Here is a 17,905-nt window from a genome sequence, read left to right as displayed (position 1 = left end):
GATTTTCTGGTAATTGTGAGGAAAGGTAAAACAGCTTTGGGTTTTCCTTTGTCAGATTTCCTGGTTAGATGTGGTGAGTGAGCCTCTGACAGAGCTCTGTGTGTTGTTTGCTGGTGAGGTTTTGTGGGTCATGGAAAATGTATGTGGCATAATTTATCTCCAAAGTTCTGTGCCATCCCACTGAACTAAGAAAGTGGCAAGGAACATAACCAAGAGTGCAGATGTTTTATAGCCGTGGCCCATTTAACAAGTCTGAAATAATTAAAGCTGTGTTGAGAAGAAAAAAACCCAACTGATATAGCAGTCCTTAAACACACATCAGGTGGATGAGTAGTTCTAATCCTTCAGTAAACAAGAATCATGTTTTGTTTTTTGTGATACACTTTTGCTCCAAAGATGAAAGAATGTAACAGAGCTTGGGAGAAGACTGCAAGGTTTAGCTCTCAACATTCTCAAGCGCAGGACTATTCCAGATTTACATCCTTGTGGCCCCCCTTGGGAGAGAGGAGTATGAAACAGGGCACTGATGCTGTTCTGAAGGGATGTGCCTTTGTCTCAGAGAACAACTGAGGCACAGTCATGCACTGTCTATGAGAAATTACCTTATCATCACTTGGGAATATCTTAAACTCTTTTTTTGTTTGTTTAGATTCCTGTTTCAATCATACCTTGACAAGCCATTCATAACCAACTCCTGTATGTAGGTACATCCCTATCTGCTGTAATAAGTCAGCCTAGCCAGTCTTGTTGCAAAAATCACAAGAGCTGTGCCCTGGGCTGGCTTGAGGAAGATGTTGGTCAGCTTGCTGAAGGCTGTGGTATGGCCTGTTTGCCAGCCCTGACAGCACAGAGTGAGGAGGGAGCGATTTAAGTTTGCACAGAAAAATTTAATTGTGGTTTCTTTTTGGTTCTGGACGCTTGACTTGGCAGTGCTGTTTTCCTAATGGAAGGGATTTTGGGGAGTAATTTTATAAAACAAGTGCCCTAAAGTGCACTCATATGCCTTCTCTTATTTGTGTAATGATTTTTAGCAGTCTCTCAGTGTGGGTGAGGAGATGTTATGGGATGAGGAAAGGGAAGTGTGCTGAGTACAGTACATGTGCAAGGAGCAGAGTGTTCCTCTGGGGAGAGGCCTTTAATCTGTGAGTTACTTCCCTCTCTGCATTTCTGTCACTGCAGATAAAACTTTTAAGCATGTCTCTGCTCAAGTGCTTCTCTAGGCAGCCAGGAGAACCTGTTTGGAAGAATCAGAGTATGCCCATGAAGCTTTGCTGATCAAGTAGGGTTTATTGGTGCATTGAAAATACAGGCAATAGCGTGTGACAATATTTAACTCTCACTAATAGTCCTCCCATTTGAGGCTGACTGTGTATTAATCTGTGGAAACAGTGAGTTTTTTCTGTGGTTCCTTCAGAACTGTACTGATCAATTTTAGTATATTTTTCTTCTCCCTCAGATGACAGAGGATGTTCACACATGTTCATCTGAGCTCTGCAAAAGCATGGGATAAAGATCAGAGGAGTTTCTGGGGCTCCACTGTAGTCCTGCTCAGTCAGGTTGCAGGAGTAGAACCTTCCCTGATCCAGGGATAAGTGTCAGGACTCATGGTCTGGGTCTTGGCTTCACAGCTGTGAGTATCTTGCCTCAGATTCCTAAGGAAAAGTTGTGGGAGCTGTGGAAAACGTCTGTAATAAAGCTGGGCAGGGTAATAAAAGCTAGGATTGTTTTCTTGAGACAGCAGCTCTAGGATTCAGGCTGAAAAAACACCTACAAGTATACATTCCTGACTGTGAATATAGAGTTGGAAGGTGGCAGCTTGTGAGCCCTGAAGGTCCATTTCAGGGAGCTGTAGAAATTCCCTGCCAAACCATCTTGCTGGTTAGAGATGCTCTGAGTGTTGTATGTGTGCTATGCTTCATATCTCTCTTAGTTTCAGTGGTTTGTTCATGCATCTAAACCAATCCATGAGTTACTGTTTTGGACTTGAATATATCACAGAATCATAGAATAGTTTGGGTTGAGAGGGACCTTTAATGATCATCTAGTCCAGTGCTCCTGCCATGAGCAGGGACATCATATCCTGCTTGTGGAGTCTATTTGCAATTGGCCAAAGTTGCCTGAATGAAACACCTCAGAGGAAGAGTTGCAAAATTGTGGAGTGCAGATGAACCGAGTCTTTTGTCATGAAAACCACAACTGAAGCAGAAAAGCAGAATAAAATCAGAAACTGAAAACAAACACATAACGTTCAGGTTTGGTAACTGGGCATTCAAGGTACTCGGTAATCCACTGGGGCTGACTGCTTACCAGGTGAGGAGAAAAGGGAAAGATTTCTCCTTATCCAGAGGAAAATACAGTGATGTAGGTCATCTGAAAGATATTCTGGTGTGGGAGCAGGAAGCTTTCATGGCTGAGGATGCATTGACAAAGGCTGAAAAGGCATTTGCAATCTGTCAGGGGAGCAGTACATCTAAGGCAATGTTAAGGTTGCTGCAGGATGGGCCTTGAGGTGAGCTGCAACCAATTTAACTTAATCTATTACAATTAGGAAAAGGAAAATTAGTCTCTGTAGGGTAAGAAAAGGTGGAAAGCAGAGGTTGAATTATTAAAGGAGCAGGAAGAGAATGGAAGTGGAAGAACAGAAGAGAAGTAGTACAGAGTGGTGTGTGCTGCAAAAAGCCTGTGTTCAGCATCTGTGATGAAATGCATGTGATACAAAAGGCTAGATAATAAAACCTACATCTCTGTGGTTACTTGGCAGTGGAAAAAAAGCTTAAGCAGCTTCAAGGCTGTAGTTAGAGGCAGAATTGTGGATTGGCTCATTCAGCTTCCTCGAGGAGTCTCCTGGTCTTTGAAAAGAGCGTTACAGGAAGAGCAAGGTGTGGTTGGATTTGTCAATGCAGAATTTAGCCCAGAAACCTCAGCCCATGGGACTGAAGGGGAGGCTGTTGGTTCAGTCCAAATCACTTTGGTGTGGATATACCAATATACATGGAAGAGACATTTCCTATCTCTCCCCAAGTTTCTTTGTACCAAGACTTAGACCAGTTCTCTTCTGCTAAACCATGTGTGCAAAATGGGAGAAATTGCAGGTGGCTGCAGATGAAAAACTGGCGCTGCCAGAAGCAGCTGTCACACCATGGGAGTGGGAACACTGATCTCTGGTGGGGATCATGGACACAGGGAGCAGAGGGCAGGGAAGCTGTGGTGCAGACTGTGCTTTCCCTGACACCACATGTGCTACCTGGAGGAACTTAGAATGGATATGCAGGAGCCCCACAGAGAGTGAAGTGGCTTTTAAGTTTAATGAATTAAGGAAAAGAAGTGGAAAATTAGAAAGGTTATGCACTGACAATGTTTGGATTGCAACCAGATGTGCATTACTTAATATTCACTATTGAAATAGTAGAAAATTTAATGTATGAAATATGGACTCAATCTTGAATGAGCAAAGAAAGGCAAATAGTAAATACTGGTTATTTGCAGATCTCCTTTTCTTTGAATAAAGTGAGGTGAGTATGGTGTACAGTAATTTGAGTATATGAAGAAACAGAATGTAAAGAATAGGACTGCTCCTGCTTGAAGAGAGGAAACTTCAGCCATTGAAAAAGTAATGGAAATTCTGGGAAATCACTGTGTGATGAGGGAGTGCTAAAGTACAAACACCATTTGGAGACACATGGCTCAGTCCCCAAGGATTATACAGGACTATATTTGTGTGGAAAGGTACCACCAGCTATAAGTGCAGGAAGAGCTATTTAGATCAGGAATAAATAATAGGATTAAGAATAGACCAAAATACAAAGACCAGTATTGAAAGAAGTGCTTTAATTGATTCAGATAAAACTTAAAAAGAGTGAATTAAAAACACAGTAAGTCAATATTCATTGTTAAGTTCTTGTGGTTTATTTTGCAGGATGGTGCTACCAGCATTATTGGCCTGAGGAGAAGTACCTCAGTGTAGTGAGGATGATGCTGATTTCAAGCAAGTGTGTAGCTGTAGAGGGATTCCAGAAAAGGTGAATAAAACAGAAAGGAAGAGGTTTGAAACAGAGGAACATTAAATACTGTCAGTACTTTAGTAAGGAGTTTGGAGAACTGTGGTATTTAATGTGTATATGAAAGAAAAATTACTAATGAAATAGTGCAATGCAAGTGGGCTAGGGGTAATGTGAAAGAATGATTGTACAGGTGAGTGTTAGATGAGGTTTGTGTATGTGTGCTAATCAAAGCTCCCTCCCTCCCTCCTTCCTTCCTTCCCCTTAAGTGTGTATCTGTAAGATTTTTAGTGTTAACCATTATTTCAATTGATAAATGAAATTACTATTTATAAAACTGACTGTAAAAGGAATACCTCTCATTAGAATAAAAGAAAAAATGGTAGAGGCGTCCGTAGTGTAGTCACAGTATCTGACATCTTGACCATGAAAGGCATATTTTTTGTACAAGCTGTAAAAGTTCAGAGCAAAGAGTTCTGTGATGAGTGTGTGCCAAGGAAACAGGATGGTTCTTGGTAGTTATTGTTCTTTCCTGGCTGTATTAGAACTACTGGCACAATTCTTTGTACTAAATACAGAGTTTGCTGCTTCTTGAAGGGGAAAAGTGGAACGAGTGAGTATCAAGCAAATGGAGAACAGACATAAGCAGATCATAGTATTATTTGAGCTTTATTGGCTACAATATTGGCAAAAAAAAAGAGCAAGAACTTTGTGCCTGGATAAAATTAGTGCCTGACAAAGGTGGGAGGTTTGCTCAGTGAATAGCTTCATCAAATTAAAAAAATAATACAAGTAGTGATACTGTAATTTTTCTTCAATGATAACCAAGTATTTCTTTGTCATTAGAAATGACAAGCAACAGCGATGACATATGAATTTACAAAGAATGCTGCTGCCATGGAATATTAACTGAAGACATCCCTTGATTACAAAAAAAGCTCTTTGAAGGAAAAAAGTTGAATGTGACTTACAGTCCAAAATAGAAAACAAGCATAAATGTAAGTGAAAAGCTGCTCATGCAGAACTTGAGCAAGTCATTACATGCAGTTCCTCTAATCTTTGGCACTGCCAATGATATTGGTTTATTGTCACTGCAATTAATAACAGTTTTGATGAAATAACTCACCTATCAATAAATCACCTGGCCACTAATAGGAATAATTGTATCAACTTACCAAAACCTTGATTGATTTCTGTGCCATTTGTTGCCATTACAAAGTGTTGATGTTTGTTTAGGTTATGACAGCCTGCACTGACTACCAAATGCATTCATTCACTCAGGTAAATATAAGTGTGTATGTGTCAAACAAATCTGTATCTTTGTTAGAAGATCACAGACCAAAGAAAACGTTTCTGTTACTACACAGCAAGCATTAAACGTCAGTGGAATCCAGTTTGTACTGATGTATTCATAAATATTTATTAAACTAGCAGTTCTTGGGGACCGTTTCTTATGGAATGCCAGAGTTGCAAGTTCACCTTTGAAATAATTTGTGAAACAGTGTTTTGGAGTTTCTTTTCTTATTGTTTATGTTGTGGTAGGGTGTACAGGATCTTGGTGACTATGACAACTTATACAAAGTCAGGAGGAGATAAAGGGATTGTGATTACCTTTGGCCATGGGAATGGTGCCCTGCTGCTCCTGATGGGCAGAAGGTACACTGGTTATACATCAAAATGTGCTGCTTCCTGGGTATGTATGTGGAGTGACTTAACTTCTTTCTTCTTTTTTAGAAGATCAGTTGAGAAATTGTATGGAGTTCATTGCTGAAAAGTATTGTTCTTGTCAAATCAAGACTGATTTTTATAGAATGCCTCAAGTTTCTTAATTTCTGCATGAGGGAAATAATTTATTGCATGTCCTTCCATCTCCACTTTTGACTGTCTCCAGAGTGATGCACTCTGGTTCTTTGATGCCAACCATTGCCAACAGCACCATCATGTCAAAAAGAACAACAAAAAGAATTGTCCCCTTGTAGCTGTGTGTCCTTGTTCTCCTCTTTGCTCTCTCTTGATGCCATCTATATTTTCCTTCTTTTTCCTTTGCTGTAGGAGCCATGCTACATTATCCCAAGGGATACTTTCTGTGTGTATAACTGAAATGTTTTCATGCATGTTCCAGCTGATCCTCCAGGTCAGTCCTGTATTAATTGAGCAAAGTCCATGTGTAGCATTTCATAAAAGGTTTAGACATTATCAGTTACTTCACCACCTAATTCTGTGTTTGAATGTTTGTGTTCAAGGTAAGAATGTGTTCATCTGATCATGGAAAATAAAAAGCACATCTCAATTCTTTTAAAAATATCTCCCTATTTTGGGCATGAATTTAAGTTTTTATGTTTTGGAAATCATCTGTTGCTAAAGCAAAGCCTTGAAAAAAAGGATCAAACCATTATACAATTTTCCAATAGTAAATGGATTCTGTCACCTGAATTTATGTATACTACCTGAAACTAGTTCCCTGATTACTTTTAACAGTTTATGAAGGGTCTGCCTGTTTATTTGGATTTTTCTTCCCCTGCAGCTGTGAATTAGATAAAAAAATGCTGCAGCTGAACATAACATTGTTTTGTCTCTTGGAAATTCACTGCTGGCATTGAATTCAGCCTGGAAAAGTAAAGAGGTCACGACACAACATCTGTTTTGCGGAGAGCATAGTTATTACCACCAGTAATACTGCAAACACTGGAGTGGAAAAAATAACTCCAGAGCAAAGATGCTGTGAAGTTGCCTTTTTGACCACTGTTTTACGGGCCATGTTAGCTGGGTTTCCCCTCACATGTGTTTGGAAGGTAGGTTTGAATAAAATGCTCATGCTGCTCAAACATAAGGTGGAGCTGTTTCTTTGTGATAGAATTTCCACCTCATCTCCTCCACGTCTTCCTTTTCCCCCCCTCCTTACCACATTTTCAGTGTTGCCAGTGTTTTTACAGGCAGCGTGCTGAAGGCATGTGACTGAGGTTTGTTAAACTCCTGTAACGATTTACATTTGCTCTTAGGTTTCATTCTCGGCTAACACGATCCATATGAGATGTTAGGGGATCTCACCCTGCTCTTAGCTGTGGTTAATCCTCCTCACCCTATTGCTAATCTGAACTGACTTGGTTTCCCATACCATTCTGCCTTGGGCTGGTTGTAAGTGGGGTAGCTTCTTTACCTCTATCTTGGGGTCATGGCCTTTGTGTGTCAGTGACAAAAATAATTTAAGGTACATAATATTAATTATTTTTTTTGTCCACTTCATGTTGTCATTTCTATGTTTTTACTAATAATTTCAAGTGGTAGTTTCTAATGAACATGTTCTGAGGTCAGGAAGTGTTGTGACATCCTTGGAAGCAAAGTGTCAGAGTTAAGAGTTAATGTTTTACAGTGGCTACATTGGCACCTGTGGCTCTCTGAGCTACTGACCCTACTGAAAGCATCACAGTGTTGTGTTTCCCTGCTTTGGAGGAATGATTGGAAGTATGGATGCAGTGCTCCCAGGGGACAGTCAGACACTGCAGCTGCAGGCAGCTTCCAGGAGTGAGCACCTTTCCCCGTGCCTGTAAAACCTCTCTCGTGCCTGGTTTGCTTTACCTTTGAAGTTGCTTTCTCCAGGTCCTGACTTGCAGAGATTCAGACTCTTACCCTTCTTGCTGAAAGCCAACTCTTCAATCCTTACATTATCTGGCTCACTTGAAAGTCTCCGTTAAGGATTTCAAAGCTTCTCTGTGAACTGGATGTGTCTGTGATTTAACTGGGAGATAGCCAGCAGTTCCAAATGTGAATTCGCTTTCTGTGTGTAGCAGATAGTGTTACACAGCCCTGAGAAAAACCCATCACACACACACAAAACAAACTCTGGTAACCCTTTGGGATAATGAAGGTTTCTTTATCCTTGGGTTTTGCAAACACTCTAGATATTGAGTAATCAGCTTCTAGCTGCTCTTAGAAGTAACCCCCCCCCCCCCCCCCCCCTCTTAAGTTTACCTGCAGCCAGTGAGACAAAACACTTTTTATGAGGTTATTCTTCCCTCATTCAGTTCTGTAATGGAAAGATTAACTCACCAACCCCAGCCCTGGAGAGGTAGATAGGATATCTACAGTGTCACTTCACTTTTTCAGCCCTGTTATGCCACATATTAGTCAGAGTTCATTTATTTCATTAGTTTGCTTTGTAAAGCAATTACATAACTGTTACCACAATAGGACTAGAATGGTGTTTTACATTTACTAAAATAACTTGGCAATTAATTTCAAATGATCTCTGTGCAGTAATCTCGTACATATAATAGAATTATTCAAATGTCTATGAACATTTTACATGCAGTATTAGAGTGAGTTAGATCAATCAAAAATTAATTGCATCCAAGGCATCAGTATAGCCTTCTGGGATCAGCTGAATGCCAGTATGTCACAATAAAGTCATAATAATTGATGTAGCATTGAATCGTGCCTTTGCTTCTCCCTTATAATGGCAATTTTATTAGCTGAGCAGGCTAGGTGGAAAAATGAAAAGAAAAGAGAAATGAAAGTAAGTTAAATACCAGCTAGTGGCCATTAACTTTGATTTAATTCTGTGCTTATGTGGTTTATCATCCTGACACTTTCTGTATGCTTAAAAAAGCTTGTTTTGCACAATTGCACTTCTCCAGTGCTTCCTATTTATATATATGTAGAGAAGAATGGAGTATATGGCTGAGCATTCAATTCAAGCTGTCAACCCAAAATATTTCTTCTGAACTTTGATTTGATGACTTGGGCAGTTAACATGAAAAGTATCTCTCCTGGTAAGTGTTCGGTTTTTCCTGGGCTTCTTTCTTAATGTGTGACTCTTGGATGATTTATGTAGTAGAAGTAGAGTGTTGGTATCAAAATATTTAACAATTCCTCTTCTCACTAGCAGATGTCTTCTGTTTATTTATTTTTTAAATTCATAAAGCAGGACTATTGCTGTATCACAACTACTGAAGAGCTGTTGAACTAAATTAATACTTTGGCTTCTTTGCCTATGGGTATTGGGGAACAAAGAAATTCCTTAGCTTCAAATTCTACAAACCTTTTAGTGTTTTCAGAGAATCTGTGAACTAGATGAGAGTTTTCTTTATTTGAGAAGCCACATTGACAGTCAGCAAGTATAGAAAGTTAGTAAGTGAGAAGGCAAGCAGGGGTGGTGAGGGGCAAAATTGCAAGAAAACCACACTGGTGCCTTGGGTTAGGGGGAGGTGGGTGGTAGCTGTTGTTTTGTCTTGTTTTATTGCACAGGGACCTGAAAACAGATGGTGAAAATAGTTAAACACACTCAACTTGGTAGAGCTGTAGCTGGGTAATCAGGTGGGAAAAACATTCAAACATGAGATGGAAATCCAGATCTACAAAATTCTGAGCTGTCAGGCTTCATGAGTAATGCAAGAAAGTGATATAAGAGTCTGGAAGACACATTGGTGCCTGAGAGCTGGCAAAGGGAGCAGTGGAGATTAATGTAGGACTGGAGTAAGTCTCACGAGTTTACATAAAATGACTTTTTCCCTGTGAGTTTGCCCATGTTAGCAATGCTGTTGTATCTTGTTCTCTTTAGTGCTTCATTTTCCCAGTCTTATTTCCTTACTTCATTTTATTGCTACCTTCTTAAAAGCAAGAGCAGAATCAAATCTGCAGAGCCGTGGTGCTTGGAGCAGGTAGGAAAACTGAGTGTTCCCTCTAAGTGAACCCCAAATTGACGGGATTCAGCTTGTTAATGGTGGAAGGTTGAAGAGAAATGTAAAAGTCTTTGCACTTTCTTCACAAAACTGCTCAGATCCTGATAGATCTATTTAAAAGCACCTGAATATCAGCAGAGAAACTGTTATCAACTCATTCCTGGAGGGCAAAGCCAAGGCAGTAAGTGGAGAGGTGGTGTGACTCTAAGTGATTGAACTTTTGCAGCATGTGGGTGACTTTGCAGATAAAGCAACTAGAACCTGACCTCTGATCAGGGCATTTCATCACTACAGAGTTGACAAAATGACATTATCAGAAAGGTAGGTAAAGCATGGAAAGGGGCTGAGGAGGAAAAAAAGCTTCAAAAGTTAAAAAACCTGCATTCTTTTCAGGGCTGGAATTTTTCAGCCTGCATTTAAACAGATGAGTTCGATTTGTGAAAACAGCCAAACTAAAGCCAGTGTAGCTGGCCCAGTCCTGGTTCCAACTCAGCTGTCAGTGGGCTGGATTCATCCTGATTTTCAGGCACCTGATGTGCTTGAGCGGGGCTGAAACCTGTGCCTAACTTGCTACTTAGCCTGATTTTGCACACTGGCTCTGGAATGCCTGCCTTGGTTGGATGTGCTTAGACTGCAGGGTGCTTAGATTTGCCCTGCAGTTGGTGGCACAGTGAGAGATGATTTTACACACAGATATTCATTAAATATGTGCAAGAATGGGAAGGGATTGTGTCTGTGGGAATCTGAAAGGCAGGAAGAAGGAGGAAGAGGTGAGGTCAGCAATGTATGGTTTGCATATGGTAAAAACACAACAGTTGGGAGGAATTTTTCCTAAATTATAACTTTCTAATTTGCTCCTTATTTAAATTTATCTGGAACAGATATATCTGTGGAAGTGACAGCGAAGCCCTCGTGCTTGAGAGGCAGTAAAATTAGCCGACGTAAAAATGCAAAACATACTGCAGATTGTGTAGCTGCAATTCTATGATGGAATAAATCTGTTCCCTTTTCCATTTACTGATTATGGATTTTAACATGCTATAGGTATTATCCAAATATTCTTTTTAATTCTTAAACCCAAATTAAAAGGGGTGGGAAAAATACATTGGTATCATAAGGATGTATTGTCTTGGCAGATGTTTCCAGTCAGACTTTCCGATTAAACCTGCCCTTCAGGGCTTGTAATTTGAAATTAAATGCAAAATTAAGGCACAACAGAAATATTTTTCACAGTAACAGATCAACTGATTCTGAGCAGAATTTCCTCTCACCAAGTTTCCTTTTAACCCAAGTAACCTGTGAAAAGGCTTTCTGAAATACACGACATCAACAAGTGGCACTGGGTACTGAAGAGCCAGCTCTGCCTTTTTAATAAAAACCAGTGATTCCTAAGAGTAAAAACTGAACAACGTGTGTTGTTGTTGGTGTGTGTGTCAGGCTTTCCCTTGGATGAGCTGAAACTGAGTTTATCTTTCATGCTTTGAAATTGTGTTGATCTTTCCCTAATGACACATTTCATTTCTTTGCTGGGGAATTTGAGGATATCTCCTTGCCTTTTTGTGCATCTCTGGGTCATTTGTCGAAACTGCTGTGTTTCAGCAAAGTTGAGGTGTTTTAATGGCTTTAACCTGATTACCCTATAGACAGTTTATTATTTTCTGTTCTTTTTCCCTACCTTCCCTTTCCCTTTCTGTATCTCTCCCTTCCTCTCTCCCTGAGTGCTGCCCTTTCAGTAGTTGGTTTGCTTAGCACTGAGCCATTGGATTCCCTTGTTCTCTGCACGTTTTTTGTGTCAGGTTCTGGGTCCTCTTTTCCTCCTGTTGTACAAGATTTTCTGGTTGTTTCCTCCAACACAAAAAAAGTGAAATTAATTTTGTTAATTAATGCTTGGCTTCTTGTAGTAATGAAGAGTTTATTAGATTGCTTGTAATTATATAATTTATTTCTCAGTGTGAAGAGAATTTTTTTTATTTGACTCAAAATTTAATCATATTTGAGTGATTTAACTAAGCTATTATTTGTGACCTTCATTTGTACAAGTATGCTTTGCTCTTGACTGGCAATACCTGTGAGGCTCTATATTTTTTTTCCCTGTTTATGTGATCTGATCTATAGTTGTGAAGTACAAAGTGTTTCTTCTCCCCTAAGGTGTACTTGTGTAAACAGTTTTCAGTCAATTATGAATTTCTCTACAGAATATTTTTTTTCCTAAAATTACAGGAAAAGCCTAATGAAATTTTGGGCTCCCCAGATTCACTCCCTGTCAGGAGTGTAAGGTGCATTCAGGGATAAAGCTGGCATTGGAATTCAGTTGAATGATGTGGATTCTGCTCCTCTCCTGAGTATTTCTCTCCAAGGTTTTTTGTGTTGCAAATTTAGAGAGAATCAGGAGTTCTGAAAACACTCCAAAAATTTCACTTCCTACTGGAGCATTCAATTTTTGTATTTCTATAAAAGGATTTGTGAATAAGACTCTCATAATGTTTTTTGTCTTACAGTAATTGAAAAAAAAAGTGTTTTTCAAATGAGGAATACTGGGAAATAGCTCCATGTGAGCCCATTTATCTGCTTCCTGTAATCATGGGTTACATTACTGCACATAATGCTCATGTGCCTGAAGCAATGCCATATTACAGCAGCAAAAAATAGTAGCAGTGTCATTTTAATAGTTATATGGAAGTATTTCCCATAACAGAGAAGTTATTCTTACCTTAACTGTTTTTTGTTTTCGTTTTTTTTTTTTTTTCTTCCATGGTTCTCCAGGGCAGAGCTATTGTGATGTTAATAGAGCTTGATATTTTCTTCATGTTTTGAAGCTGTTTATATGCATATAGCCAGTTGTTTTACTTGTTCTGTTAGCCTTCTATTTATTTTCTGCAGCTGAAAAAAAAGCACCACTGTATGTTTAATTGTAATAATTCTGTGGATCTGACTGTTGTTTTGGGTTTTTATAGCTGTTACTAAAGCACCTGGTAGAAAGGAAATATCATCATTGACTAATGAATGAGGCTGCTTTCTTCATCTGCAATAATATTTTCATGCTTCTCCAAGTATTTCTTCATTTACATTTATTTTCAAGGTGGTTTTAAGATGTTCTGACTTTCTTATTTTTTTGTATGGATCTTTTTATCCAAATTAATTAAGTAGCAGTAATTTTCGACAACTTCAGTGGGAACAGAGATCTCTTGGGCTGGAGTCTGGAACCTTCCAGTCTCTACCAGTTCTATTGCATGAAGATCTTACCTGAGACTTGATGCTTTTAAGCAGCATCCTTTTATGCAAGGCATCACTATTTGGTATCTATTTTTACTTTTTAAATGAGAGATATTCAGTGATGAGCTTTCCCCTTGTCGGAGGAGCAATGCCATGAGGCCTTTTGTATCTCCAGCACTCTGAGTTTCCAGCATTGGTGGAGTGTGAAAGGAAGAGGGAACCCAATTATATTGCACTCCTTTGTTCTGCCAAAAGATGGAGTAAATGATCTACTCAACAGCCTGTGCTGCTAATTGATTTTCTAGGCAACTAGGAACTTTTCCACAAAGAAGGAAGGTTTTCTGTTGCCTGATAGTGTTAAAGCTTCATAATCTGTGCTAAATGTAATGAGGCAGTTCTTCTTAATGAATTGACCAAATTGGTTGGTAACAGATGGGTTGATGACAAATGGGTTAATTTGTAGTCTTATCTAATCAGTTTTTATTTCAATTATTTTGTCTACTTATGTGTGAAAGGGTTATTTTAAAACAATCCTTTCACCTCTTGCAAAGAAAAGTAAAATCTGCATTATTGGTCAAAGCAGTCACTTCTACAAATATAGGGATCCTCATCAAATCAAACTAAAAATAGTATTGGTGTGCCAAAATTACAAGTGGAAAAGCTGGCATTTTCAGTGATGCAAGTTTATTTTAGACAGTTGCTATGGAACACTAAATTTTTTTGGCAAATAAATCAAATAGAGCACACATAAAGTGTATTCTAAGAGTAGCTGGATATATATTGTCTTATTCTGCAGATTTTCACTGTCCATGCTGAAATTACCTGTTGGATTCTGGTGACTGAGCTTCTGCCATCAATTACACTGGCATGAAAGCAAAAGGCTTTGTTTTTTTCCTGTACCTTTGTCACTGTATTCACCTCACTCAGTGTCTGTGCCAAAGGACTCTGTCTAATTGTTCCTCTCAGGTATGCACCGAGTGACTCGACACAATTCCTAACCCCTCGAGTTAGGGGCTGCCAATCTGAACCATTGAATAAGAAGTGCTGGGAAGACTAATCAGGATAAGTTGAAGGAGGCTGAAATCACAGGAGACAGACTGTGCAATTTAGATTCATCAGGCAAATGAACTACAGACGTGTATTGTGGATAAAACTGGTCCCAGAGTGGCCTTTTTTGCGTGGTAACACCATGGTGATTTTCCAAAGGTGCAGCATGGCGAGCTGCTGTTTTTACAGCAGCCTTTAATACAAATGTTGCATCTAATGTCTTGTGTCTTCCATTGCTTAGACTTTATTTCCCCCCAGCAACCTCATTTATTTGTAGAAATCTCACCTGTAGAAGTGGTCTCGTTCGACTGCTTCCAGAAAATCCTTTTTTTAGTCCTGGCTTTGTAGCTCTTCAGAGAATTGAAAGATGGAGGACTACTTTTAACTTTGAACATTTCCAGTAATGCAGATTTTCACCTTTAAATGTCAGTAACTTGCAGCATTGGAACAGAAGTGAGATGCCTTGTGGGTGGCATAAATGGGCCAGAGAGGTTAAATGACTTATTTGGATGTACTTGGGAAGTCTGTGTCAGAGTGCAGTCCAGAATAGTGTTTGGATTTTGTTTTTATTTCAGGTCACAGATCATTCTATTATCAACCTCCCAGTATAAAATCTTGGACATAACTCCTTGATTCCTTCATGAACTACAAAAAATCCCCACAAAAGTAAGCACTTAATAGATGGTAATGTGAAGTGCAGTGTGGGAAGGCAAAGAAATAACATCACCAAATTGGAAGGCCATTTTGATGATTCAGTGAATTTTGTACATTTTGGGCATTGCAAACACTGGCAGCTCTAATTGTGTCTTAAAAGACTTTATTCAGCTTTCAAGTGCATTTATATAACTTTCACCCATTATTGTAAAAAATGCAAGATATTCTAGCTAGATCACAGGTTCACAAGAAGAATGGTCGTACTGAGAGGATGATGAGGAGAAAAGCTTTGATTTGACACATGGTGATGAGTTTTTACTGAAATGGGCTCCTTTGCAGTGCCATATTTGCATATTGCACTGTTCTCAAAATAAAAAGGACTCTTGGGCTTGCAGCAATTCATATTTGAAATACTCTGACTTTGTTGCCTGTTCTATATAAGGCATAAGTATCTGGAAGAACAAACTTAAATGTTAATGAATTCAAACGTTTTATCCTATATGTATTCATTTTAGGAGAATTAGAAGGTGTGAGCTGAAGGGAAAGGGAGTTAAGGGAGGAAAGGAAATGCTTTGTGTAAACCAGTTGCTTCTAAAAGTAGCTTTTTCTGTTCAGGTCAAAGTACTATTTCAGAGGCAGTCAATATGTATAATGCACAGGTTTGCTCCCCCATTGCTTAAAAAAATATCAGTAAATAATGTAAAATCTGATACTGTTGAGGTAGGCAAGGTGAAGTAAATTTAAATTTACAGGACACAAAGCCAAACATTTGTGAACTGGATCATGTTGTGAAGAATTGTTGCTAATCCAGTGGTGCTGTGAGGTTGGCCTGGTGTTAACTTTAACTGCCATTGCCTTGGGCATTTGGGATATTGTGCTGCAAAGGAAAGGTCTTCCAATGTGGAGATGAGCACTGTAATATTTGCAGCTTTAAGGTCCCAGTTACCATAGATGTTGAAAATGTGCTTTTCCCCTGACATCCCAAATGATTCCATTTAAATGGTGGGAAGCAGATATAATACACTGAGGTAGACCAGAGTATGGGAAACTCTCTGAAATCCCATTGTTTTACTTCTGCCCTGTGCTTGTTTTTGCTGTGCTGGGAGCTCTCTACAAGCTCTGTACATCACTCTGTCTGCTGGGATGAAGAGGTGCTGCTGAAATGCTCACTGTGGAACTGGGCACAGTGCAAGAAGCAAGTGGCCTGTGGTGTCTACTTGTGTGGGCACAAGGACCTGATTTAAAAGTATAGGTGGTACAGACAAAATAGGAGTGGTCTCACTTCATTAGTTGTTTACATCACACATGTTAAATGTTCATTTCTTCTTCACACACACTGGCACAAGGCACTGGGCAATGATAAGACTCTTGATATAAATATCTTTCTTTCAAAGCATTTTAATGCCCTTAAGTAAATTGACTTGAGATACAGGATTAAGCTGTAGTCTGAGCACTTCAATTAAAGGCATTCTCCGACCTCTTTGCAGAGGAAATTGCAAACTGCAAGTAAAAGTCTCTTTGATTTAGTTTGATTTCTGGATGTCTTCTTCTTTGAGCTGCTGAGAACAGGCAGAGTCATGCTGTAGCTTTGGTTCCAGAGTGTGTTAAAGAGGATTGTTTCATCTCTTACTGTAGCGTAAATCTACAGCTGAAAAGAAGCACTAAATGGTTTAATCACACACAACTTGATTATATGTTACCTGTTTTATCTGATCTTGCTTCTATTGAAGTTGCAGAACAGTCTTTGAATTAAAGTGGATTTGAACTTTAGTTCAAAATAAGTTCTGCCTAAAATCCTATGTGTATATATAAATGTATCTTAGAGATTAAAGGTTATCCTGTTGGTGTGCTGCTTTTTAAAAACAGCATTGCAATGTTGACAGTGCAGTTTAAATTGAGGTATGCGTTTGTACCAAGGTTGAGTGAGCTCCCACATCTGTCTTTTAAACCTAAAATATTGACAGTAATGTAATCAAAGTTCTGACTTTTTATAGAAGGTTTCCTGAGGCTGTCTGTCAGAAACCTATTAAATCTGAAAAAGAAACAAAACCATACTCTGCTAAGGCTGACTTAAATGATTCAGAAAAATCCAGATCTCCACTGAATCTCTCTCTTATTCTTGACATGAGACTAGCACAGACTTTGTGAGCTTTTCCATGTTTCTTTCCTTGTGCTTATTTTTCAGCATTTAAAGAGGAGAACGTACTGGATGACCCTAGAGCTGTTAATGACATTTCCACCCCCTCCCACGCCCCTCCTTCATTCTCTGTGCTCTGTTTAAAACCATCCACTGGGGCAATTCCTGCCAAGGCCTTTTCTATTTAAATCTTTACCTTTCCTGATGTAAAGACACACTTTTCTTAATTAATTGACTTTTTAACTGTATGGATTTGTTTGAAAAAAATTCAAGAGGAGCAATCTGATTTTTTTAAAAAAGTATATTGCCTTAATTCCTAGCTACGGTGTGTACTTAATGATGGGACTAGTGGCATTGATGTACGTCTTCCAGCTAGCTGACCCATGACTCTTCATATGCTGCTTTTATTCTAAAGTTTTCTTATTCCTGGAAAACATTTTAACCTCCAAAGTATCTGATATGGTCATCACAGAAAATTGTGTTATTCTTTTAAGTTTCTGTCAAAATTTTTTATGGAGAAGACTCCATTTGCAGAAGCGTCTGTAAATAAATGATAAATGTTTGTAAATAGTCTCCTATTTGCTCAGTTGTGGCTTCTAATTTAAAAGCTATTTCTAGCTGAAAGCCATCTTACAGTTGGTTGCTCAAACTAATTGCAGAAAGTGGTTTTTTTTTTAAAAAAAAAAATACATCCAGTGGAGTGGTTCCTACTTCATATAGCTCTGACTTGTTACTCATGACATCTCAAACACACTAAAAGGAGTGTCCATAGGCAAAGTTCTCAGAGGTCTCGTGTTAATGTCTCAGGTTTGTGAAGGTAGGACTGGATGCTGACCTTTCCCAAATTATTAAAACTCTCCACTGTTCTTTATGTTAAAATAAAAAAGTTAAGTTGCCTGGCCATGGGTACGCCAACTCTGCTCCACCTTATTCCTACCTGGCTTTCAAATGCCTCAAGCTAGGGACTTGTTAGTCTTGGTTTTTTCTGCACTCTGATCTGTCTTGAGAGCATCCCATACCTCTGCAGAAAAGGGAAGCTGAACTGGTAATGCATTACTGTTTTTTTCACAGGCAGTTATTTAGCCCAGGTGTTTCAGGAGGGGGGAGAATTCAAGGAGAGTTTGGTGACCTTCACACTCGCCCTGCCAGTGTGGTTTAGTGCTGGCAGAAGAGTCCAG

This window comes from Cyanistes caeruleus, chromosome 11, assembly GCF_971803275.1.
Source record: "Cyanistes caeruleus chromosome 11, bCyaCae1.hap1.1, whole genome shotgun sequence".
In the NCBI taxonomy this organism is placed as follows: domain Eukaryota; kingdom Metazoa; phylum Chordata; class Aves; order Passeriformes; family Paridae; genus Cyanistes; species Cyanistes caeruleus.
The sequence above is the reverse complement of the archived record's forward strand: the minus strand, read 5'-3'. Positions refer to the sequence as shown.